General features: G+C 37.9%; 1 long non-coding RNA gene across 1 annotated transcript in view; it reads left to right on the top strand.

The window, feature by feature from the left end:
• Positions 1-24,334, top strand: part of LOC105241779 — a 52,939-nt gene that overhangs the window by 14,466 nt on the left and 14,139 nt on the right. Inside the window, exon 2 of the long non-coding RNA XR_004622024.1 lies at positions 23,819-23,907. This is a non-coding gene — a long non-coding RNA (uncharacterized LOC105241779). The remainder of the gene's footprint in view (positions 1-23,818; positions 23,908-24,334) is intronic.

Here is a 24,334-nt window from a genome sequence, read left to right as displayed (position 1 = left end):
CCAAAAGCCAAGAAGCAATCACTTTCACCTTAGAAAAGGCTGCCTAAGAATTCTCCTAGAATCATTATTTTTAATTGCAAGGGTGACTGGAACTTTGTATTTATTGACCAGAAAAAGTATAAATAAATTGTGCTCTATCCATACAATGGAATATGGTACTTAAATTAAATTTGAATGAAATACAGTATATACAATAATAAAAGTAAATCTTAGACAGAATATGCTACTTAAAAAATTCAGGGGCTATATGAAATATATAGCTTTTATAAGCTCAAAAAGAAGCAACTTGAATATAAAATGTTTTAGCGCTACTCACATATATGGTAAAAGTGTTTTAAAAAATAAAATAATCAACTCAAATTAATGCTAACAATTACCTTGGGGATGGTAAAAAGGAGAATAGGATTAGGAAAGAATAAAAAACTTCAAATGAAAAGACAATATTCTAGCTTTTAATTTGGATGGTAGTTCATGTGTGTTGATTTTATTATTACACTTCATTAGTTACATACATTCTTTTGTATGCATCAAATATTAGAGGCTGCTTTTTAAGTAAGAGGAATAGCTCAATGACTTTTAAAAATGGTTAAGAATTCACAAATAACAGATCACTAAGAATTACTGTAAATCCTTTACTACTAACTTGTAATCCTCTTATACAAGGCCTGTGAACACCAAATCCTTGGAAAGAAGCTTTTTTAAGCTTTGTATGTAGCCTTAGACATAACAAGAAATATGTTTTCTTAATATATTAAAGTGATTCTGATTGAAAAATATGATAGTCTTTGAAATAAATAAAATATGGCAGTATATCATTATAATATTGGTATTATAAAATTACTTTCTTCAAGTCTTTACAAAACTATCATCTATTCAATGAGGCCTACACTGACTATCTTATTACTGCAAACTGCTCTCCCCATACCCTAACCCTGGTCTTCTTTGTCTTTCTTCTAATTCATGGCACTTAGCATCTTTGACCATACCATATACTTTATTTATGATATTTATTGTTCAATATCTATTTTCTATCACTGGAAAACAGTATGGGAGCTAGCTTTCAAGATGGCCCCCTATGTACCATTCCCCTTAGTGTTTGTGTCTTGATGTGGTACTCACCCACTTTGAATCATGGATGGCCAATGTGAGAAATAAAATACTGTAGGGGTGGTTTTGAATGATTCTAAAACTAGGTCATGAGAATGAACTGAGGCTCATGGCCAACAATGACAAACAATTTGCCAGCGAAGTGAGTGATCCACCTCAAAAGTATATTTTCCAACCCCAGTCAAGGCTTCAGGTAACTATCTCTGGCCCCCATTTGACTATAACCTCTTAAGAGACACTTAACCCAAATCACCCAGGTGAGTTGCCCATGAATACTTGATTCTCAGAAACTATGAGAGATAATAAATGCTTATTTTTTTTAAGCCAGGAAATTATGATTTAAAAACAAATCATAAATGTGATAAATAAATCCTTTGTTGAAACCTCAGAAAGATATAAAGTTGTAACTCAGAGGACTATTCAGTTAAACAATGGGGCTTTGTTCTCGTAGCCTCAGCTTAGCCCAAAGGTAGAAAACATCTTGAAGATGCCTCTTAGTGTGGCTTTTATCGAACAAAATGAACCCCGATATGATTTGTAAGGGACCAAAGAAATCTTAAGAGAATTACACAGACAGAAACACTGCTAGCTTGATTAGAAAGGGACAGAAACAGTGCAGAATAAAAAGAGGAAGTTGGGTCCCCATTTTACATACAGGAATCAAACTGATAAAATTACTCAACTGCAAATACAGGTTACATTGCCTGACAAAAAAAGAAGGACTGGAGGGGCAGAACTAAGGGCCCAGAGCACAGAGCAAAGAACCACGACCCAGCTTTTAGTCTTAATGAAAGAACTAGCAACATGTGCCTTGTGGGATTTCAGATTTGCTGAGGACCAGTGACTCCTACAAATCTCCCATTGTCTCTCTTTTTCAATAGGAGAGTTTATAGTCTATACTTTTGTTTATACCAAGCCAACTATTGAGTATTGACTATGTGTCATATATTATCATATTTAATCCTTACAATCCCATAGCTCCATGCTAAGAAATGGAGGAAAATGGGACATGAAGAACTTTAATTGTACTAGTTACTGTCAGAGACATAATTTGAACTAACACCATAGAGTCCAAAAACTATGTTCGGTGAATATCATCCATTCACTATGCTATCCTGCCTTAGATTTCAAGTCTAACATCCTGATTTTAGATGGATGGTCTTTTTTTTTTTTTTAAAGATTTCATTTATTTATTTGACAGAGAGAGAGACAGCCAGTGAGAGAGGGAACACAGGCAGGAGGAGTGGGAGAGGAAGAAGCAGGCTCCCAGCAGAGGAGCCCGATGTGGGGCTAGATCCCAGTACTCCGGGATCACACCCTCAGCTGAAGGCAGACATTTAATGACTGAGCCACCCAGGCACCCCTAGACGGATGGTCTTTAAATGCAGTAAAACCAAGAAAGATTTCTGGGGCATACATGCTGACTTATATTCTGAAGATGTCATTGTCTTTGGCATGTTCTGAAGGAGAAATTTTGACTTTTTTTTTTTTAAGATTTTATTTATTTATTTGAGAAAGACAGAGAGAGAGCATGAGCAGAAAGAGGGAGAAGCAGACTCTCTGCTAAGTAGGGAACCTGATGCGGGGCTTGCTTCCAGGACCCTGAGATCATGACCTGAGCCGAAGGAAAACGCCCAACCGACTGAGCCACCCAGGCGCCCCTTGACTTTTCAAGTAGGCCGCACAGCCATTGTGGGGCCCAACATGGGGCTTGAACTCATTACCCTGAAATCAAGACCTGAGCTGAGATCAAGAGTTGGACACTCAACCAACTGAGCCACCCAGGTGCCCTAAAATTTTGACTTTTAAATAGAATGCCTTTGTTGAAACCTCAGAAAGGTTTACCTGCTAATACCTGTTAATATTTTACAAAAAAATATGTATATACTTGATAACAAAAATAATCCTCCTGGGCCAATTAACTACAAATTAATTTCTCATTTTGTATATAAACAATGGAACAAGAACAGGATATCTGTAATAAATCCCACAGGGAAAAAGGAAAACTGGGTGGCACGTAGTAGTCACTAGTCTGTAAGTAATTCTGGAATCTCATTGAACAGACATTTTAAGAACTTTTTTTTTCTAATGTGTTAGTCACCATACTAAGAACTTTTACCCTGAGGGGGCAGAGTTTCCTTGATTAAGTTTCTTGTTCTGCTCTGAAAGACTTCCTATATCTGGTGTTCTCCCTATTCTTTGGCTAAGCCTTCTGTGATGTTTCTTCTTTTCTATTATACTTGGTTCATCTGAAATAGGAATTGGAAACTATGCTCAATGAAAAGATTTCTCAACCAATTTTCCCCCCCCCCATATTTAAGGTCCACGATATTTTCTTGTTTGTTTATTTAAGTCTAGAACAATGCAAGATATTCTATAGTCCAAGCTTATAACCATTCCTTTGAAAATGCAGTAGACTTCTGATGTATTTGCTTCCAGTCAGTTCCATGAATTATGATTTACTTTTTTGTTTTCTTATTCCATGCATCTCCCCCAAATATTGGAAGCTAACTTGAAGTTCTCTGGAACGTATATGTCAGCTATACCTATAATCTGATCTTTTCCCTATTTCTTTTTATTCAGTAGAAAAGGTATACTGGTTTTGGTCTCTCAAAGTCAATTTCATACCATTCACTTATTTTCAGAATCTGAAAATTCTGTTTTTCCAATCATGCAATGCCCAAATTTCTGTTTGTAAACTGGCTAATTCTTTCTGCACTAATCACTTTCTCATAATATATTATGAAACACAGCCAATACCAATTAATATACATCCTTTCCCTGGAACCACTGTTGGTTTGAAAATTGGCCCCTGGTATGCCTAGGGTAAGAAGAGACCAAAGAAAGAGGCAGACCACTCCATATCGGTAGGTGGCAGATTTAATAAGCAAGGAAACTTGCATACAAGGCTTGTCTTCAGTGGCTACAAAATGACCAGATCTCCTCACCTTCTTGGCAGAATCTTAAAAGTTTATTTATAGAGGCCTAAATTGGGTTCAGTCACATACGTTATGAATATGGGTTCAACAACACCTACTGTCAAGGCTGTGTCGTTGGAACAACTCCCACTGTGGCAACAGTGGGCAGAATGTATATTCCAAGGACGGGGAAGGGGGTGAAGAGCCTCAGTTGCTCAGATAGAGCTCACAGATCAACTGGGGATCGTGTCCTCTCGATGAGCTCCTCGAACAATTACAAGTTAAGTAATACGTGGTCTTTCTTCTACTTTATTAGCATTAACAAATATAGAGCCTATATCTAATCACATAAGCATATCTCCATCTTTGCTGCTGCTATTGGTTCCCTTGCTTTGTGACCATAGGTTAATGTCAAAGATTTTAGGCTTTGTTACACCAGAAGCACATTTCATGCTATATCTGTTGGATTAAATGATGTTAACTTCCACAGCAGACAAACCCCAGAATCTCAGTGGTTCAACAGAACAACTTTTTTCTTACTCATACTTATTTTCCAATATGCAAGATGGCAGGAGAAGGCAATCTGCAAGTCACTCAGGGACCCAGGTTGTGTGAGAAACCATGGTTTAGTAGGTCGCTACAGGAAGAGAAGAGAGAGATGGAGGGGGTGCCCTCATCTTAAGAGCTCAGCTGAGAAGTAATGCATCACTTTCATTCATAGTCTATTGACTATAACTAGTCACAGGGCTCCAACCTAAGTACAAGGGAGTCTGGGAAAAATGGAGAACCACATAGAATAATAAGAATGTAGATGAGATCAACTTTTAGGTCCTCTTAGCTCCAAATTTTTATGAATCTGTGCTTAATAATCTATGCTTTAACAGTTTCCTTATAGATAATATCTTCAGAATATTAGAGGAAATATGATCTGTCCCATACAGATTACCTATTCCATTTTTTAAAAAGATTTTATTTATTTATTTGAGAGAGAGGACAGAGCAAAAGAGAGAGAGGGCGCATGCACGAGCTGGGGGGGGGTTGGCTGAGGGAGAGGTAAGGGAGAGGGAGTGCACACACTAAGCAGAGAGTCCAATGAGGGGCTGGATCCCAGGACCCCAGGATCATGACCTGAGCTTAACCGACTGAGCCACCCAGGCACCCCTACTTATTCCATTTTAGAGCAATGAATAGTCCTCTCTCCACCACTCCCCTGTCCAAAAAGTTCTACACATTTCTGTTATGTTACTTGAGCACTCACTCTTTTTATTCGAAAATATTTAGAAAGCACTTTTGTGTTGCTTCCATGGACAATAAAGCAGGTTAGAGTAAAAGCAAATGAAACAAAATGGCCAGCAATTTTTCCCCATCTAAAAAAAAAGCTAAGTAACAACTAATATAATAGAGTTTTTATGAAATCAGGGACTAAAATTTCTTCATTCAAACTCTGTCTTGTGTTTATATTTTAATAAAAAAAATTTTTTTGAGGAAACAGTAAGATTGATTATCATTGTTATAACAAAGGCTAATTTAAATCTTTATTTCTGTTTTCTAGTGTTATGTTGATATAAAGGAACAGTTTTCGTCACTTAAAATGTGACATTTTGTGTTTTCTACAGAATGGAAAAATATTTTGTGTTCTCTAGCTGGTGTCTTTAACTGTATTTAGTTTGTATTTCTTATGGTGATAAATTTTTTAATTCCAGTTTAAAAGTGAGATAAAAGAGGCAGAAACAGAAACTTGCCTTTAAATGTTTATGCAATTTATACAGTTTGGGGTCTGAAACAAAGGGGCCAATTTCCAGACTGATTGATTGTGTATGTGTGTGTGTGTGTGTGTATGTGTCTGTGTGTATAACTGAAATATTACCTACAAGCAAAAAACATTCCATTCTAAATAAATTAGAACAAAATATAAGTGCAATAATTTCTCCTGGGACTCAGACACAATTACTATTATTAATACTATTATTTATTTAGGTAAATATGTTTTAAATATATAAATTTATAAGTGTATAGTTTATAAGTTTTATGGCAAATTAGGATTACTTTATGAAAGGGAAGGCCCAGGACAGTGTGCTTATCATCTACAGAATAAAGTCCAGATAACTCAGCAGGACTTGTTCTGGCTTGCCTACTTCTCCAACTCCCATCTTCAGCTCTCATCATATCCAGCCTTGTGTGCTAACATTATTAATCAGCTTGCAGTTCCTCCAAAATGTCATGCTACATAGGAACTCCATAATAATGTCTGCCTGGCATTATTTTCAGGTTTGTTTTTTTTTTCTGTCTAAGGAAAATGTTCTTTACGTTAAGGACATTTACTTAATATATTGATATGTATTTATTAGCGTGATTACTTGGCTCGAGACCGTTTCCCCAAGTAGAATGTGGGCTCTGTGTTTTGAAGGACCCACTAAATTTGATTTGATCATCACTGTGTCCCTGTGGCATTGTGCTTGTCACATGGTAGGTACTCAGTAATTGTCAAATGATCAAAGGAATGAACTGTATTGTTATCTGTCTTTGAGTATGGAACAATGAAGAGCTAAAAATAAGATTACTATGGGGAAGTATAGTCGCCAGTTTCTGAGGGATCTGTTTTTAGTTTTTAGTTTTCTACTTTTTAAATAAATAGGAGAGGCATTGCTGTTTATTAAGCATTCATTATATGCAAAGTATTGAATTGTGTTTGTACAGCTGCATGAGGATTTACTCTATCTTTTCCTTTGAGGAAATGATAATCCAAATAATGGCCAGGATCAAAAACATGAAAAATACACAAGATAAACATAATTTTCCAAAAACTGAATTTATTTTACTGCCAAGGCCCAAACCTGAATAGTCTTTTTCACTGGGTTTTTATTCAATTTTTGTTTGCCCAAGGGCATTTTATGGTATCTGTTTGGAATGGTTCATTCTAAAGACTAACTTGGAAATGTAGTTTTATTTCCACCTCATTCAGTGAGAGAGAAATCTAGAACATGTAGTTATGATGCAGAAGGAAAATAAAAAGAAACAGCCATTAGGAGAGCTTCATGGTATATTTACTCCTAATTCTAGATGGGCCTCCCGCCATGTCATATCCTCACCATGTATCTCTTGTCCTTCTTACCCTTTACAGGAAGGCAGGTTCAATTTCAGCAGTCACTGTGACCTTAGGGCCATTTTCTGAACCTATTTTGGTTTTATTGACTAAACATTTCTTTAGTAAACGTGAAAGAAATGTGGGCAAAAAATGGTGAGTAAAGATAAAGACGACTTTGACCACTTTTCCCCAAGTAAGCCCATAACTGCAATGGGCAAAATTTGACCACGAATTTACTGACCCTTTCTACTGTTGGATAGTATGATACATTCAACCACAAATATTTTTTTGAGTACAGCAAATATTTTCCAGTACCAAATACTGGAACCGTTCTGGGGAACAGGGATGTAGCATGGTACAGACGATAATCCCTACCTTCATAGATCTTATGTTGTAGTGGAGGATTTTGCTTTCTAGTGTCTACCCTGGACACGAGACCAGAGCATTGCTGAAAAAATTACTTTTCATGCAAAACCCACTTCTTTTCATGTTTTGAAGCAAGCTTCTCTAATAGCAGAGCAGGCATGTGGAGGCCTATATAATTTGGTTTCTACTTACCTCTTTAACCTTGTGTTAGTTTTCTGAAAACAACATGGATTTATTATCTCACAGTTCTGTAGATCTGAAATCCAGGTTGACTCAATTAGTTTTTCTGCTCTGGGTTTCACAAGATTGAAACCAGTGTTACTTAGCTTTTCTCTGGAGCTTTGGAAAGAATCCGTTTCCAAGCTCATTCAGGTTGTTAGTTGAAGTCAGATCCATCATGGTTGCTATAAATGTCAGGATTCCATTTTCTTTTATGGCTGAGTAATATTCCATTTTATTTCTATGTCTCTATCTCACAGCTTCTTTACCAGTTCATCTATCAGTGGACACTTGGTCTGCTTCCATAGTTTGGCTACTGTAAATAATGCTGCAGTAAACATAAGGGTGCATGGATCTTTTCAAATTAGTGTTTACATATTACATGGGTAAATACCCAGTAGTAGAATTACTGGATCATATAGTAATTCTATTTTTAAATTTTTACAGAATCTCCATACTGTTTTCCACAGCGGCTGCTCTAGTTTGCATTCCTACCCATAGTACACAAGGGCTCCTTTTTTCTCCACATCCTCACCAACGCTTGTGTCTTGTCATTTTGATTTTAGCTGTTCTGACAGGTGTGAGGTGATATCTCACTGTGGTTTTGATTTGCATTTCCCTGATGATGAGTGATGTTGAGCACCTTTTCATGTGTCTGTTAACCATCTGTATGTCTTCTTTGGAGACATGACTGTTCATGGCTTCTCCCCATTTTTAATTTTTTTTTTTTGTATTGAGTTGTATAAGTTCTTTATTTCGGATTCTAATCCTTTATTGGATATATCATTTGCAAATATCTTCTCTCAGTCTGTAGATTGTCTTTTAGTTTTATGTTTCCTTTGCTGTGCAGAAGCTTTTTATTTTGATGTAGTTCCAATAGTTTATTTTTGCTTTTGTTTCCCTTGTGTTAGGGGATATATCTAAGGAAATATTGCTACTGCTGATGTCAGAGAAATTGCTGCCTGTGATACCTTGTAGGATTATTATGGTTTCAGGTCTCATATTTAGGTCTTTAATCCATTTTTAAATTTTTGTGTATAGTGTAAGCAAGTGGTCCAGTTTCATTCTTTTGCATGCAGCTGTTCAGTTTTCCCAACACCATTTGTTGAAGAGACTCTTTTACCCATTATATATTCTTGTCTCCTTTGTCATAAGTTAATTCACCATAAAAGTGTGGGCTTATTTCTGGACTCTATTCTGTTCTGTTGTTCTACATGTCTACTTTTGTGCCAGTACCATACTGTTCTGATTACTATAGCTTTGTAGTCCTTGAAATCTGGGATTGTGATAACTCCAGTTTTGTTCTTTTTCAAGTTTTGGCTATTCGGGCTCTTTTGTGCTTCCATACAAATTTTAGGATTGTTTGTTCGAGTTCTGTGAAAAATGCTGTTGGTATTTAATAGGAATTGCTTTAAATCTGTAGATTGCTCTGGGTAGTATGGACATTTTAATAATATTTGTTCTTCCAACCCATGAGCATGGAATATCTTTCCATTTGTTTGTGTTATTTTCAATTTCTCTCAATGTTTTATAGCTTTCAGAATGCAGGTCTTTCACCTCCTTAGTTATATTTATTCCTATGTATTTTATTATTTCTGGTGCAATTGTAGGTGGCATTGTTTCCTTGATTTCTCTTTATGCTGCTTCATTATTAATATATAGAAATACAAAAGATTTCTGTACATTGATTTTATATCCTGCAACTTTACTGAATTCATTTATCAGTTTAGTAGATTTCTCATGGAGTCTTTAGGGTTTTCTATGAATAGTACCATGTCATTTGCAAATAGTGGAAATTTTACTTCTTTCTCACCAATTTAGATGCCTTTTATTTTTTGTTGCTGTTGCCTGATTGCTGTTGCTAGGACTTCCTGTAATTTATTAAATAACAGTGGTGAGAATGGAGGAAAAGCTCTCAGTTTTTCCCCACTGAGGATGATATTAGCAGTGGGTTTCTCATATATGGCCTTTATTATGTTGAGGTATATTCCATCTAACCCTACTTTGTTGAGGGTTTTTACCATGAATGGATGGTGTACTATGTCAAATGTTTTACCTGCACCTATTAAAATGATCATATGGTTTTATCCTTCCTCTTATTGATATGATGTATCATGTTGATTGAATTGTGAATATTGAACCACCCTTATATTTCAGGAATAAATCCTACTTGATCATGGTGAATGATTTTTTAAATGTATTGTTGGATTTGGTTTGCTACCATTTTGGTGAGGATTTTGCATCTATGTCTATCAGAAATATTGTCCTGTAGTTCTTCTTTTTGTAATGTATTTATCTGGCTTTCTTATCAGAGTAGTGCTGGCCTCATAGAATGAATTTGGAAGCTTTCCTCCCTCTTCTACTTTCTGGAATAGTTTGGGAGGAATAGTTATTAACTCTTCTTTAAATGTTTGGTAGAATTTGTCTGTGAAGCCATCTGGTCTTGGACTTTTGTCTGTTGGGACCTATTTGATAACTAATTCAATTTCATTGCTACGACTTGGTCTATTCAAATTTTCTATTTCTTCCTAATTCAATTTTGGGAGGTTATATGTTTCTAGGAATTTATCTGTTTCTTTTAGGTTGTTCAATTTTTTGGTATAAATTTTATAAAATTCTCTTAATAATCCTTTGTATCTCTGTGGTGTTGGTTGTTATTTCTCCTCTTTCTTTTCTGATTTTGTTTATTTGAGCCCTCTTTTTGATGAGTCTGGCTAAGATTTTATCAATTGCTGGATAGTGTATTCTTGGCTGGAGGTTTTTTATTTTTGAGCACTTTGAATATATTATGCCACTCTCTTTTGGCTTGCAAAGTTTCTGCTGAAAAATCAGCTGATAGCCTTATGGGTTTTTTCCTTGTATATAACTGCTTTCTTTTCTTTTTTCTTGCTGCTTTATCACTACCCTTTTCCATTTAAATTACTATGTGTCTTGGTATAGACCTTCTTGGGTTGATTTTTTGGGGGAGCTCTCTGTGCCTCCTAGATTGGATTTCTGTTTTCTTCCCCAGATTAAGGAGGTTTTCAGCTATTATTTCTTCAAATGAACTTTCTGCCTCCCTTTCTCTCTCTTCTCCTTTTTGGATCCTTATCATGGAAGTGTTGTTATGCTTGATGGTGTTGCTGAGTTCCCTGAGTTTATTTTTTTTTCTTTCTCCTGTTTATCTTGATTGTTTTCCATTTTCTGCCTTCCAGGTAACTGATCCATTCTTCTTCTTCCTCTAGTTTGCTATTTAATCCATCTAATATATTTTTTATTTCAGTTTTGGGTTCTTTCATCTATGATTGGCTCTTTTTACATATTTTCCATCTCTTTCTTGAGCATCTCCCTGAGTTCCTCCATTTTTTTCTCAACTCCAGTGTGTATCTTTATCACCATTATTTTTAATTTTCTATTGGGCATATTAATTATCTCCATTTCACTTAGGTCTCTGAATGTGATTTTACCATATTCTATCATTTGAGATATAGTCCTCCATCTCCTCATTTTATCTAATTCTCTGCATCCGTTTCTATGTTTTAGGAAAGTCAGCCAGGTATCTTGCTGTTGATAGTAGTGGCCTTAGACGAAGAGGTCCTATAGTGTCCTGCAGTGCAATGTCTCCTATTCACCAGAGCCTGGCTTTTCAGAAGTATCTCCTATGTGTGTTGCATGGGCCCTACTCATGTGGCTGAGCCACATTTATGTTCAGTTTAGTCATTTGCAGTGATTCTCTTTGCCTATTAAGGGCAGGTTTTGGTCCCTGTGCTGTTAAGAGGCCAGTCTGGGGCCACCTTGGGCTTGAGTGGAATCAGACCAGGCATTTGCCAGAACTGTGGTGGCACTGAACTGCAGGATGCCCTCCCTGGATTTTCTCCTTTTTTAAAAGATTTTATTTATTTATTTGACAGAGAAGGAGAGAGAGAGAGCACAAGCAGGGGGAGTGAGAGAGGGAGAAGCAGGGAGCCTGATGCAGGGCTCAATCCCAGGACCCTGAGATCATGACCTGAGCTGAAGGCAGTCAGTCACTTAAATCAATTGAGCCACCCAGGTGCCCCTCCCTGGGTTGTCTCCCGAGAGGCTTTTCTTGGTGGGTGGGGCTTGCAGTCAAACCATCTCTCTTCCCCTATCCCACTGCTGAGTCACAGTTGAACTGGTGTGTGTGGTTATCTTCCCCTGTCTCCAGAGCAGGTGTCACTTTGGAGTGGTGCTGACCCTTGTTGCGGCTGTTCGCACACTGTCACCCTTATGGTGGTGCTTCGGATGGACTCCAGCTGAGGGGTGAAGTGGAGAGGGTTCGTCCACAGGAGAGCATGGGAGTAGGAAGTTTTGTTTAACAGTCTAGATGGAGAGTGTTTGAGCTGGTTCCTGCAGGTGTCCATGCATCTAAGCAGGGGGCAGGGGAGGGAAGTGACACCCACCAGTTCTTTTGTTTTTCAAGTCTCCTAAAGATCTCTGCCCCTTCCAGCACATGCTCTGAGATTAGTAAATAAATCTCCTATATACCCCAGGCATTTTTCAAATTGCTTCTTCTATGCTGTATCTCATCAGGGTTGCTCTTATTGTCTCTTTAAGGGTGGGAATTCAGTTTCCTATTGCCCTCTGGTTCTCCCAGAGCTGAGCTGCTGATTTTTAAATTTCCCAGTGTTGAGCCTCACTGATTGTAAAAATTCACAAGTTAAGCTCCTCTGGTGTTCAAAGCCAACTATTATGGGGGTTTGTCTTCCCAGTGTGGATCTCCTGTGCCTGCAGTACCTGGTGTGATAGCTGCTCCTCTCCCTTTACCATGCTTGTGGTGTGCCTCTCTTCCATGGACAGTCTCACAGGTCATTCTGTGTCTCTGCCCTTTCTACCATTTTTGACATGGCCTCTTCTCTATGTTTAGCTGTGGAGAGTCTGTTCTGCCAGTCTTCAGGTCATTTTCTGGGTTATTTACACTGATGTGGGTGTTATCTTGGTGTATTTATGGGACAGGGTGAACTTAGGGTCCTCCTGCTCTGCCATCTTTTCCAGAATTCCACCACTGTTGGTTTCCTGAATCAGCCTGTTCAAGGAAGCGATGTTGTCCTAAGTGTCTGTGTCTCTAATGCCGACCACAATGTTTAACACCTGTAGTGGTTCAATAAAATTTACTGATTGCTTGCAGCAAAAAAGAACACTTGCTTTTTCATGGAATAATCAACTAGTAAGTCAACTGTTATCAATTTGTTGATTTTATGTTAACGAATACAATTATAAAGTAAACATTTTGAATGTTTACTTAGGGTTCATGAATTTAAATTCAACTTATCTAGAGGATTTCTAGGCTTAAGCTTCTACTTTATTATTAATTCAACTCTTTGGATTTGGGTATAACTTTTCTCTCCTTAGAGTTAATAAGTCCATTCTGTTCATATTTGCTATACTTTCAGTTATTTTTTTCCAAATTTCCATCCTCATTTTCTTACACAAAGGGTTTTAGGTTAGCTGACTTGTTTTATTTATGTTAACGTGTCAAACAATGCATAGTCGATCCATTCAACTATAGAGTTCTGTTCAACCAAACAGCTCACATCTCATGTATATATTTTGTTGTTGTTGGATTACTTCATTTATATATAGAATAAACATTCTGGCATTCTATTTAAAGTTAACCTTAACTAATACTTCTTTGTGTTTCAGGTAACATTAGTCATAATTATTAAAAGTCACAGATGGATCTGTATTGCCTCTGAATGACTAAACAAATGTAAACTTTGCATAACCAATATTTATTGTATCTATATTGTATCGATTTTGTGAAAATTAGAGAGCCATGTATTATGAATGCTATGTGAACTCCGGATTAATAAAATTGTATACAGGTTTCCCCTACTGTCCAAAAGTTCACTTCATTCCACTCTGCTTCTATGAAAGACCTATCTTGGTACCTGTTTTCACTAAGTGAAAGAAATCTGAAGAGTATTTTCACTTTTATGAAATAGTAATCACTTCACTTTACACGATTTTGGCTTACAAAGTTTTCATAGGAATGCTTTTGGGTAGTGGAGGAAACCTAAGTAGCATAACTATTTGCTAACTATATAGGAAAACAGACTTTACTCTGTGTATTTTTTAAAAGTAGTATAATTGTTTCATCTTAATGGCTTTTCCTATTCACCCAAAATTGTATCTTCACTTCACCCAGATTTAGCAAGAGATTGTTCATACTTTGATACAGACTCTAAAGATCCTTAGAGATCACTTAGTCCCTTCACGTGTGGCCATTATGTACTCATTGTTTCAGGAAAGGCAAACAAGAGCAAAAAGGAAAGGGAAGAAAGTGTCTTTCAGGCTGTTTCACTAGCCAGTGGAAATGGAAATAACTTAAAGAATAAACAAATAAGAAGTAAGCATCATGAGTAAAAAGAGAACTTCCTCAAACCTAATTTAGGCAAAATTTCTCTTTCTGCAGGAGGGGGAAAAATCAGGAAGCACAAATTTTTGTGGCCCTATGGGGAGTTTTCTGTGCTCTGCCACCTGGGCCAAGTTCCAAAGAAGTCCAAATGGCAGCTGAATTTGAGGTTGCTGATAGCAATGAATACCCAATTTGCATTTCTGTGGGTAGAGCTCCCAAAAGCTAGCTATGAGGCATCAACAAGAAAAGGCTTGTATCATGAAACCTCCCAGAGTTCCATGGCCCAGTGTGGCCTGACAATACAGCAATGATTCCACTCTGGCCTTGAAGGGCATAGAAGTGGCCAGCAGCCTCTGGACTAGAGATAATCTCATGCATACGAACAAGTGAGGTCTTAGAGCAAGCTAGGAGGGCTAGTTAACAGAGACGTACATTTAGAAAAGAGTGAGAGTAATTAAAGACAATTTTTGGTCACCTTGCATCAAGATTCTGATATGTCTATCTGTTGAATGTTGGTGTCCCTACTGGGTTTGTATTTTGAGTCCTATATCCCCTTGTGATGGTGTTTGGAAGTGGGGCCTTTGGGAGGTGATTAGGTCATGAAGGCAGATCACTCGTGAGTAGGATGAGTGCCCTTATGAAAGAGACCCAAGAAAGCTTCCATACCCCTTCTGTTATGTCAGAAGACAGCCATGTGTAAACCAGAAAGCAGATTTTCACCAGACACCAAATCTGCTGGAGCCTTAATCTTGGTCTTTTCTGCCTTCAGAACTGTGAGAACTAAATTTCTATTATTTGCAAGCCACCCACCCACTCAGGTATTGTGCTGTAGTAGCCCAAATGGACTAAAATATGGCCCCACATCATGCTTTGCCCCAAATCACACATACACACACAGACGCAGACAGACAGACAGACAGACACACACACACACACATCATGACTGGATCTATGTAAGACTTTTGGAATTTAGGTGCAACCTGAGGGAAATTGAGAGGGAAATATACAAATATATTAAGACTACATTTCCACTAATCTAGTGAAATAGAAATTAAACTGACTTACAACAAATACATAAAATTATATATATATATATATATTTAAGATTTTAGTTATTTATTTGACAGAGAGAGAGGCAGTGAGAGAGGGAACACAAGCAGGGGGAGTGGAAGAGGGAGAAGCAGGCTTTCCTCTGTGCAGGGAGCCTGATGCGATGCGAGGCTTGATCCCAGAATGCTGGGATCATGACCTGAGCCCGAAGGCAGACACTTAACAACTGAGCCACCCAGGTGCCCCTAAAATTATATATATATATATTTTTTAAAGATTTTATTTATTTATTTAACAGATAGAGACAGCCAGCGAGAGAGGGAACACAAGCAGGGGGAGTGGGAGAGGAAGAGGCAGGCTCATAGCGGAGGAGCCTGATGTGGGGCTCGATCCCAGAATGCTGGGATCACGCCCTGAGCTGAAGGCAGACGCTTAACCGCTGTGCCACCCAGGTGCCCCTAAAATTATATTTCTTAAACACATAAATCCAAGGACTTTGATTCTTACCTATTGCATTAAAAAAGATGTTATGTAATTAACCAAATGTCATGCTGCAAAAAAGTGAGAGATTCAGGTAAGAACCTAAATTTCTGACTTACTTTAATGCTTTTTCCATGACACATCACAGACACGGTTTCAAACTGTGAAGGTAAAGCTAATTTTTAATTGTAACACAGCCATCAGACCTCTTGGGTGACTTTATATGTTTCTAGCATTAAGTGCATGAAAGTTTTTAATCTCAGTTTACTTATCTAACACCACGTAGCAAATCTGTGGAACAGCCCATATGAGGATATGGTCAAGAATATCGTCTAAATTTAATATTTAATTTTCTAGAGATAATCAAAGAGATAAGGTGAATACTTCAATAAAGTGTCTCATTATGTATGTTTATTTCAAAAGTGGAGGTAGCCTTTTAGTTTTTTGCTTTCATTTGTAGTTTGTGGTTTATTTTTTCAGGATTATTTATTGGTCAGTAGAACATACATGGCTACCAAATAATTTAATAGGAGATCTCATTTTATGAGCTACCTGGGCTTTCGTTGCATAGGGAGAGCAGAGTTCCAAGTGCCTGCTGCAGTGGAGAGGTCCCTGTTTCCAAAGACCTATGTCCTGCTATAACCTTTCTACAATGTTCCCAGAAAGTTAAAATGGAACATATTCCATGTGCTGCGGGCCTGAAGTAATTATATTGGTTTTAGATAGTTTTGATGACTTGAGAAAGGCAGAATGTCAGAAAACATACACTGTTTTTATTTCCATTCAAATACCATGTCCAGTAAGGTTCTCCCTACATTGAAATTCTTATCTGAATGGATTATATTTTGATGTATTTGTCGATAGAAAAGAGTTATTCCACAGAGATCATAGCAGCAAAATAAAAGCTCTAAGCTTCTCAGGACAGCTAATGTGCAACTGTGACCAGAGTTCCCAAAGGAGTTTAAGTCGTCACTTGTACCCATTCATATGGCATTCAGTCTCTGTTCTTTTAAACTCCTGAGTCCCATTTCCTTAACTCATATTCCTACATTCCTCTCTTCTAATGTATACTCCTTTTGATTTCTGACAGAATTAACAGTACAGTGTTACAGCCTATCTCCACACTAGCTTCATTCAAAGGCAAAATTGATCAAATGCTGTGTGTTGAACTTTCTGAGGAAGTGAAAGTAGCAGCCACTTGTTGTCCTGTTGATGTTGTTTTCTGAGTGAAGAGGCAACAGACCAGTCAATCCACAGGCTTCTTCCATGTGCTTAGCGCCGTTGTGAGCGAGTGGATGTAGAGGGAGGATTTAAGAAGTGGGAGCCTTAATCCTATGCTCCTACGACATTTCCAGTCTCCTTGTAGTCACAGGACAATCACACTTAACAAGTATTGTCCTCTTGGACACATGGACCAGCAGTGAGCTCTGCCTATTTAGAAAGGATTAAAACCAGTCAATACATTTGTAAATATTAAAAGAAATATATTGAATCACTCATCGTCAGGGAAATACAAATCAGAACCACGATGAGATACCACCTCACACCTGTCAGAATGGCTAAATTAACAACACAGGAAATGGCAGATATTGGTGAAGATATGGACACAGGGGAACCCTTTTACACTCTTGGTGGGAATGCGAACTGGTGCAGCCACTCTGGAGGACAGTATGGTGGTTCCTCAAAAAGTTAAAAATAAAACTACCCTATGATCCAGTGATTGCACTACTAGGTATTTACCCAAAGGACACAAAAATACTGATTTGAAGGGATGCATGCACTCTGATGTTTATAGCAGCGTTATCAACAATAGCCAAATTATGGAAAAAACACAAATGTCCATCAACAGATGAATGGATAAAGAAGATGTGGTGCATATGTACGATGGAATATTGCTCAGCCATCAAAAGGATGGAATCTTCACGTTTCTGATGATGTGGGTGGAGCTAGAGTGTGTTCTGCTAAGTGACATGAGTCAGTCAGAGAAAGACAAATACGTATGATTTCACTCATGTGGAATTTAAGAATGAACATAGGGGAAGGGAAAAATAAAAAGAGAGGGAAGCAAACCATAAGAGACTCCTAACTAAGAGAACAAACTGAGGGTTGATGGAGGGAGGTTGGCAGGGGCTGGGCTAGACAGGTGATGGGGATTAAGGAGGGCACCTGTTGCGATGAGCACTGGGGGTTGTATTAAGTGATGAATCACTGAATTCTATTGATGAAACCAATATTACCCTGTACATTAGCTAATTAGAACGTAAATAAAAACTTGAAACAAAAAAAATGATAAAATAAAATAAATGTGTTGAAAACTTTTCCACTTTCTCAAAACATTACATTTTGGGTTAATATTATGGTTATATATTATCCAAAGAAGCCAATCAGCAGTATTTTACCTTTCTTTGTCTTACTACTATGGGAGAAATGCTATGAAAATGTGAGCTATTATTATTCTGGTATTCTTCTTATTAATAACTATAATTAACTTCATGCTTGAACCCATTTAGTGGCTTCACATGGATTAGAATAAGATCTGACTTTCTTACAGTAGCCCACATGTCTCTCTCCATGATCTGGTCTTTGCTTCCTCTGAAACTGCCTGTTGGGCCAACATGCTTCAACCCTTCTCCCCTTTTAGGTTCTGAAACCAAATTGATTTCACCCTTAATGCCTTTGCAGCTGCCCATTATTCTGCATGGAAAACTAGACTAGTTATTCCTAAACCCTTTCCAGGGCTGGTTCTGTCTCTTTCTTCAAATCTTAACCTACGGATAGTAAGTAGCCACACTTAAAACAGCGAGCATAGTATAACATAGCGTAACATCACTATGTTGCAATGAAATTCATGTAACAGTGTGTGCCAACTGTACTTCAGTAAACACACGCACAATCACACGCACAGTCTCAGCCTAAATATCTCATCAGACAGACCTTCACCAAATTATTTAAATTAGAATCCTCATTATTGTCTTAATAGACCTCTCTGCTTACTTTTCTAATGATAATCTAGTATGTAATTATGCTAGCCGTTTGGTCACCTGTGTATCTGATGTACCCTCCTGAACCCAAAGCCCCCGAGGAAGCTGGGACTTGATTTTATGTTATATGCGACCCAGTGCCTAGGATAGTGTCTAACACGCTGTGGGCTTCTAATATTTGTTGAATGACAAAAAAAGTGAATGAATAAGAAAAAGGAGAAAAAGAAAGATGAGGGAAAGAAAGAAGCTAGGAAAGGAAAGAAGAAAGGAAGAAGGGGAAAAAAAATCCTCCTTCTTTTCCAAGGTATGACGTAAAAGAGAAATGAGGAAGGAAAGGTTTCACTCCCTGAAGCAGGTTCTTTGCCTTTTTTATACTGGTATCTCCAGCACTGTGTCTGCCATTTAGTGAGGGCTTGAAAAAGGTTTGTAGAAAATATGAAAGAGTAAATGAATAAATGAACAGCTATGTTGCTATTTAGTCTCTGTCTAAAAGAAATACAATCTGAAAAAATCAGGCACCTTTCAAGAAGAGACCCTGGAGAATGTACACCACTGTTGGAAGCTGTGAATTTGAAATAACTTCAGTTCCTATGAAAAATAGACAAAGCTGTGTCATATGTGACTTTGGGGGCTGTTTCCACCTGAAGTTAGATTTTCGTTTCTGATTTAATCTCTGTGTGTATAAGCCTGTTATGATTTGGCCCAGATGAAGAAATACACATTTAAATTGCACCCTTTTTGGAAAAAAAAAAAAAAAAAGGAAAACTTTTGAAAAGTCTTTTTTGTCAATTTGAGGGCAATTTCAGGTTTGTATATCTCCAAATAACACTAAAAATATGGAAATAATAAAACAGATGGAAAAATTACTGAGATTGTACTTGAAATGTTAGCTTTCGTTCTGACTTGGTCTCTAGATGTTAGCTCAACATCAAAAACTAACTGGCATTTAGACAAGACATCCTTAAGTTCTTTTGGTCCCCGGGGTTACCGTTTCTTCCAGCAGCATAATATTACCAGCTGCATATAAATTGATGTCAGTTTGTGAGAGAATTCCTGGAGTGGTTTTGCTTTTTGTATTAGAGAAAGGAAGTCTTAAAATACGAGTAAAATAACTTCCGAGACATACCTTGCAGGCAAACTGGCATTAGAAATGCCCATGGCACCGATAAACAGCCCTGGTTATCTTGTGGGGGTCTTCCTTGTCCCTTAGCCTAACAGTCTTCTCTTGCTACTGAGTCTGAGAGAAAGCTCGCCCTTTGGTATCCCAGCGGGTGCAAATTCCAACCCTCACATTGTTAGTAAGGCGGCAGGAGGGCGCTGTGTCCACGTTCACCCGCCCATGCTAGTAGTTAGGTGGCATACACAAAAATGACACCCACCAGCCTCTCTGCCTCCAGGGAGCTTCAACCGTCCCTGCCCCTCCAGAAGACGTTAGATTAGCAATTGAATGTTCTTCACAAGTAGTCCAGGCACTTCTCAAACTGCTGTTTCTTCACTGGTTCTTGGACACGTGACACGGCACAAGCGCCCTTTGAAAGAGGAGCCTCGGTTTTCGATTAACAGGCTGGATCACTTGGATGTCAGCCCCATTAGTTTTTCAAGATCCCAGGGGTACAGATCCCAGGGGTTGTGATGCCCAGGATAGGGCACCAGCCTCTTACTCCTCCAACAGAGCACCGGACTGGTGAAATCCCTCTCTATTGTGTATCAGGGTTGGGGGTTTTGGTGTTTTTCTCCATGTGATTTTTATCCTTCTTCGTGGAGGAGCTGTGCATCTAGTTTTCAGAGGGAAGTGATTCATACGTAGCTGTAGATTTGGTGTGTCTGTGGGAGGAGGTAATTTCGGGATCTTCCTACACTGCCCTTCTGCAGAAGTCCAGAATGTTAGTTTTTTGTAAAACCTATGATAACCCACAGCAATATTTCCTTACTGCCTTACAAGCTCTGACAAACTTTTATACCCAGGTCCTCCACTGTCCGTCCAGTCCTGCATCGTCAAATCAAGTTATCTTTTTCTCATATGTCTGGGAAAATACTTAGCTTTTGTATAGGACTATATATATTATTAGCAAGAGGAGTCTTACTTAGAAGACCCAGGCCTCTATCTACTATTAAAACTTTGATCCACTATTAGGGTCCACAAGAATGCATACTGGTGGTAAACCAAAGCACTGTGTTATGAACAGTTCTGTGCAAAAGATGGGGGTGAAAGGGCTTGTATGGGATAGAATTGTTACTAAATCAGGCTGGTTCTTTGTTTCTCTTGTAAAGAGAATGGCTCTGGTGTTGCTGGCACTGAAAGAAGTCAGAAAGGACACATAGAGACAGCCAATTAACTGTCTCCAGAAAAACACTGCATAAAGAGAAATAGTGCACAATTAGTAAATAACCGTGGATGTTAAAAGAAAGATTCTGCATAATAACAAACTTCATTTAATTGCAAGCAGAAGCGCACTGTTTTGCAACTAGTTACAAATGATTTAGATAAAAGGAATGACCATTTCAAAAGAGGATAGCGTGGCAAGAATAGGGTCAGGTGTGGGAAGATCAATTGAACAGAAGCATCTAGCCCTGTTTGAATAAGGCAGCTAACAATTGGTGGTCCTCTACCATATCTCACCCAAAGATGCGCTTTGTTTGGCTAGCATAGGTTTGAAAACTTGAATATAAATGTTTAAATGTGGCACTAATACTCCCAGTTTATTATGTCACTTTCTACGATCATATATTCACCATTTATACACTTATGGTGCTTGCATGGCTCCTGTGTGCGTTTGAACTTGTGACCCATGAAGGTATTTTTAGATGTTTCTTGAGAGGAGAAGCGAAATGCTTATATCAAAGCATCGCTGATATGCTTTGTAGTTTGTTCTATGTAATTATGCTTTGCCTATCATATTAATAGTGAACAGTGCATTGTTCTTATTACATAGCCATTTTAGATACATTCTTCTGCTATTTTATAAAGTCTCCAGTTAAAAACCCTTTCAGGTATTGATTGTTATATATATAATATATATGCGTGTGGGTTCATATATATTTATATATAATTCATATATATACGAATTGGGTATATCTTAATGATCATTGCAGTTGAGATGCTTTCAAATAATCCTCAATCGCAAATGCCATCTTTTTTTTTTAATTTTAATGTTTTTATATTATGTTAGTCACCATACAGTACATCCCCGGTTTCCCATGTAAAGTTCAATGATTCATTAGTTGCTTATAACACCCAGTGCACGATGCAATACGTGCCCTCCTTACTACCCATCACCGGTCTATCCCAATCCCCCACCCCCCTCCCCTCTGAAGCCCTCAGTTTGTTTCTCATAGTCCGTAGTCTCTCATGCTTCGTTCAAATGCCATCTTAACTATGATTTGTGAAAGGTTTCCTAATATTGCAGAAAGTAACACCTGTGGTTCTTCTTTTCTTCCCTTTTTCCCCCATTCTTTTTTTATTTTTATTTTCATTTTTTTAATTTATTCGACAGAGATAGAGACAGCCAGCTAGAGAGGGAACACAAGCAGGGGGAGTGGGAGAGGAAGAAGCAGGCTCATAGCGAGGAGCCTGATGTGGGCTCGATCCCATAACGCCGGGATCACGCCCAGAGCCGAAGGCAGACGCTTAACCGCTATGCCACCCAGGCGCCCCTCCCCCATTCTTTTTTGAGTCCAGCTTTTGCTCTGTCACCAATGTGTTTCCTATTTTTCATCATAACTGAAGTTATTTCAGGGCGCCTGGGTAGCTCAGTGGGTTAAGCATTTGCCTTCGGCTCAGCTCATGCTCTCAGGGTCCTGGGATGGGGCCCTACCTCTGGTTCTCTGCTCAGCGGGGAGTCTGCCTCTCTCTCTCACTCTCCTCCTGTGCTCTTTTCTCTCTTTCTCAAATAAATAAATAAATAATCTTAAAAAAACAGAAAACAAAAAACTGAAGTCACTCGTCCCTAACTCTGGTTAACATCCTAGCCTTCTCAACAGGGTGAGCATCCCTTCCCCAGGGAAAGATTTATTCAGGGGCTAACAAGTCATTCCAATTTTTTGTTCATTAAGTATGTCATGAGTCACTGAACTTTTTTTGTGAAATGCCTCCTAAGAGGATATATACATACACAAACACATCCACAAATATATATACATAAATATATGTATACATAAATCTATATACATAAATACATATATATGTGTATGTGTGTTTATATTTTCTCCTCCATAAGCACCCTTCATCGAGAAAGGTCTTTTGATAAGAGCCTATTTTCCAGGTGATTTATCTGCTCAACTCTCACCACAATTCTATCAGCTGGGTCTTTTAATTTTTAAAAATAGTATTTATAATTGAGGAACTCGAGGTTGGAACAGTTTCAGTATTTTCCCAAGTCACCTAAGTAGTGACTAGCAGAGCCAGGATGTGAATGTCTAGGTCTATTATGTTTCTATTTCATCCTACTATTTCATGTCGATCACTGCAGCACAGGTTAAGATGGAACAGATTTCACTTCTCTTTACACTAGAAAAACAGAAAACACTCCACTTGGTCATATTGTATATATATATTTTACTATCTACACAAAGAAATAAAAACCCTTGTAAGTTTTATTTTGTCCTTAATGCAGAGGGTAGCGAGATGTTTTGAATGATTTTTGCTTAGTTTTAATAACTAATGAAATTATAATCCATATCTGCCTAAGAAGAGAAATGACCTTACATTGAGATGTGCATCAAGTGTATCTTAGAGTAACAATCCTTGTCGTATCTCTGAGACTTGTCTTGTCAATCATTAGCTGTCAAGAGTGTTCATCCTGTCACTTTGATTAAAGGTAACAAAACTTGTTTGATGGAAATACTTGTCTTCTCTTGAAGAAAAATGATAAAAATGATTTGTCCCTGTAAACAAGGGAAAAATACTTGTCATCATTTATCTTGGCAAAGTATTGAAATATCTCAATTGAAAATAACAAAGGGAAGAGGGTTTTTTTTTTTTAATGTTTATGAATTTTGCATGGAGAAGAGAGTTCCTGTGGAGTTATTCTGCTGGATATTCTTTTTGGGCACTTGATTTCTTGAATCCAAAACGTAAGTGAAACTGGCATTAATTTACATACGTTTGCTTATTTTTCAAATCAAATATGTTAAAAATTCATAATATTAATGTCCTAGTTCTGTTGATTGATATATATGCAACACATGGATTATGTAAAAGTTTGTTGTAAAATAATTTAATAATGTAATTACTTTGTTCCTTATCCTTTATGGCAAGAGACAAAAGAGAAGAGGGGAGTACACAGTCAAGCATAGGAGCATAATCTTTCCTCTGTGCTGGAAAAGATAGATTTCCATGATGTCACTGTAAGTATTTTCAATCTGTATCTTTGTGTCATATATAGACAGGGTTATAGATTTATGCTTGCAGCAATTCAGTTAAAAATTTTCCCATTGCAAAACACCAATGGACTGAAAAATTGCGGCACAAAACTTTTAAATTACCAACTTGTGCTTGTAAGAATGGAAGAATATTCTTAGTAAAAAAAAAGGAAGTAGGCAACTATAAAATAGTTTTAAAATCACGAGCGAACACCAGGCTGTCTGGAGGACATTTGGCTATACCAGGAACTTAGATCTTTGGGTTTTAAAGTCTTTGAAGAGTGGGGCACGTGCGTACCCTCCAGCTCAGGTCTTGATCTCAGGGTCCTGGGATCCAGCCTGCGTCTGGCTCCCTGCTCAGCAGGGAGTCGGCTTTTCCCTCTCCCTCTCCCACTGCACCCCCCCAACCCCC

The sequence above is a fragment of the Ailuropoda melanoleuca genome, chromosome 19 (genome assembly GCF_002007445.2).
Source record: "Ailuropoda melanoleuca isolate Jingjing chromosome 19, ASM200744v2, whole genome shotgun sequence".
Classification (NCBI taxonomy): domain Eukaryota; kingdom Metazoa; phylum Chordata; class Mammalia; order Carnivora; family Ursidae; genus Ailuropoda; species Ailuropoda melanoleuca.
The sequence above is the reverse complement of the archived record's forward strand: the minus strand, read 5'-3'. Positions and strand labels throughout refer to the sequence as shown.